Below are 2,474 nucleotides of genomic sequence, written 5' to 3' on the forward strand. Positions count from 1 at the left end.
ATGTATATAGATGTAGTTTGAAGTGTAGATTCACTCATTTTGCTCTGCATGTAGTCCATATTGAAATCTCTAAAAAGACATATTTATGACCAAGGGAGTAGAAACTTAGTGATTTTGTATTCCATTTATGCCGGTATTTGATATACTTATCAGAGTTTAGAGAGAGCAATCTTAAAAAAACCATCCTATTTTGTGTGAGAACTTCTCAAATATATTGGACAAAAAATATATTTGGTTTTCGTTCGGCTGTACTGCAGCACTTCAGTTTCTGCCTCTTATGTTTGATTTATTGTATACATCATACATCAGCTAATACATGCCTTGTATGCATGATTACTCATTATGCTCATGTTCATCCGATGTCATGTTTTTGAACCATGTACATCATTTTTCTGTTTACTGGTGGTGTGCTTTAAAATGCATAATATTGTTGTACATCGATTTTTTTCATGGTTATGCCTTACTGTTATTTCTGGAATTTTCATAATACAAATTAAAAATTTATACTCGCATAAAATTTTATGCGTATTTGTGGAGACGTGTATTGCACGTGCACGCTTACTAGTATGGCTAAACGTCCGACAAAGAAAAAATGGCCAACGCACAGGCGCAGAAAACAGCTAATTCGATGCAGAGGCGGCGTAGGTGGTCGAGCGCTCGCGCCAGCGTTGGCGCGAAGCGGGTGGCGTTGATGCGGACGTCCTGCTTGGCGAGGTAGAGCTCGAACACCTTGGCCCAGCCGCTTCGGTGGACGGAGTCGGGGTTCTTGATCGCCGGGTGCTCCGGCCCCAGCGCTTCCAGCAGCGAGCTCTCCTCCACGCTCACGTCGTAGTCGAAGCAGCCGAGCCCCATGTCCGCGGCGGGCGAGCCGAACGCGGTGCTCGCGATGAACCCCATCTTCCCGTACGGCACCACCTGGATCAGCACGCCGCCGGGCGGCAGGAACAACGCGTTCGTCAGCCCCGCGCCGTGGATGCCCAGCACCACGTCGAACGAGTTCACCACCCGCGCCTGCTCCGCGTCGGGCGCGTCGCCGCGCAGCTCCGCCACCACCGCCTCGAACCCCGCCGTCACTGCCGCCCGCGCGATCTCCGGCTCGTTCAGGATCCGGCGGTAGTGCCCCCGGTGGATCAGCAGCAGCCGCGGCTTCTTGTGCGGCGGCGGTTGCCGTGCCAGGCTGACCGGGGCGGCGCGTGGGAGCGCGTAGGTCTCGCGCAGGAACCGGGTGAAGTCGGCCATGGAGAGGCGGCCCCCCGGCACCAGCTCGGGGACGATGCTCAGCTCCTTGTAGAGGCGGAGCCCCACGGTGACGCGCGGGAAGCACCGGACCTGCGCGTCGCCGTCCATGTCCACCACGTCGTACTTGGACAGCCCCCGGAGGAAGGCCCTGTACTTGACCGGCCACTGCGGATGGAACCGGATGTTGGTGATGAGGAACATGACCTCGCCGTGGTACCGCCACGACTCGATGAAGAGCGGCAGCAGGATGTCGCTGTAGTCGTGCCAGTAGTTGCCCGCGTACCCGTCGATCTAGAACAGGACCGCCGGCACGTCGTGAGTCACCGTGCATGGCACCGCGGCCGCCCGGTCCTGTAGCTGCGTCACGGTGACCTTCCTTATGCTGTCGAGCTTGCGCGAGTATGGCGTGATCATCCACTGCCGGCGCTCAGATTCGGACAAGCTCGCCGGGACGAGGGTCACCGACAGGGCTGTGCCGTTGGTGCGGACGTCGCCGTCCACTTGGCAGGTGTCGGATAGGTCATAGGAGCGCCCCGCCGTGCTGCACACCACCTTGATTCTCTGTCGATCGCACGGCAAGGAAAAGGAATTTTTTTTACCATGGTTAAACTAGCTTCGTTCATCAGCATAAAAGCAAATACGATCAAAACAACTCGAGTTTTCAACTGTTTCATGAGGAGCTTTGATCTTAGGATCCATGATCTGTCGTGCTTCCGTAATGACAACTGCAAATTAAGCAAAGAAGCTTAGCTTTCCGGGGTGCATGCACACGGCCGGCGAGCTAAACTGTTTCATTATTTACGCACCATGAGGGGGGAGGCTGACGGCGAGATGCCGAGCGACGAGATAGGTGAGGAGCATGAGGAGACTGCCGCCGACGAGGCCGACATGGAGGTGCTTCTGCACCGAGCCTGTTTGGCTCCTCCCGGTCCCGGGCTTCACCTCGCCGCCATGCATTGCAACTTCCTGCTGCTGCCGCCGCCGCCGCTCTGAGCTTTTTGTAGCTGTTGTCATTCTTGCTTTTGTTCTGCAGTCAACATGGCTGCACTAGGATACAAGTCAACATGGCTGCGCTTGAGGCTAATCTAGTGGGCTAAGTGTAATTAAGTGTGCAAATTGTTGTTGACTAGTGTTGCTAATCTCGTGGGCTGGCATACTAGGTTCTGATTGAGTATTTAACGGAGAATGAAATGATAACATGTCGTTGACGGAGCAGGGCGTGTCATCCATTGCGA

The 2,474-nt window shown here is 54.5% G+C and overlaps 1 pseudogene; it reads right to left on the bottom strand.

Moving 5' to 3' along the window:
* LOC123052403 (beta-1,2-xylosyltransferase XYXT1-like) overlaps window positions 1-2,253 on the bottom strand; it is a 39,179-nt pseudogene extending 36,926 nt beyond the window's left edge.
* Between the last annotated feature and the right edge of the window lie 221 nt (window positions 2,254-2,474).

This window comes from Triticum aestivum, chromosome 1A (genome assembly GCF_018294505.1).
Source record: "Triticum aestivum cultivar Chinese Spring chromosome 1A, IWGSC CS RefSeq v2.1, whole genome shotgun sequence".
Classification (NCBI taxonomy): Eukaryota; Viridiplantae; Streptophyta; class Magnoliopsida; order Poales; family Poaceae; genus Triticum; species Triticum aestivum.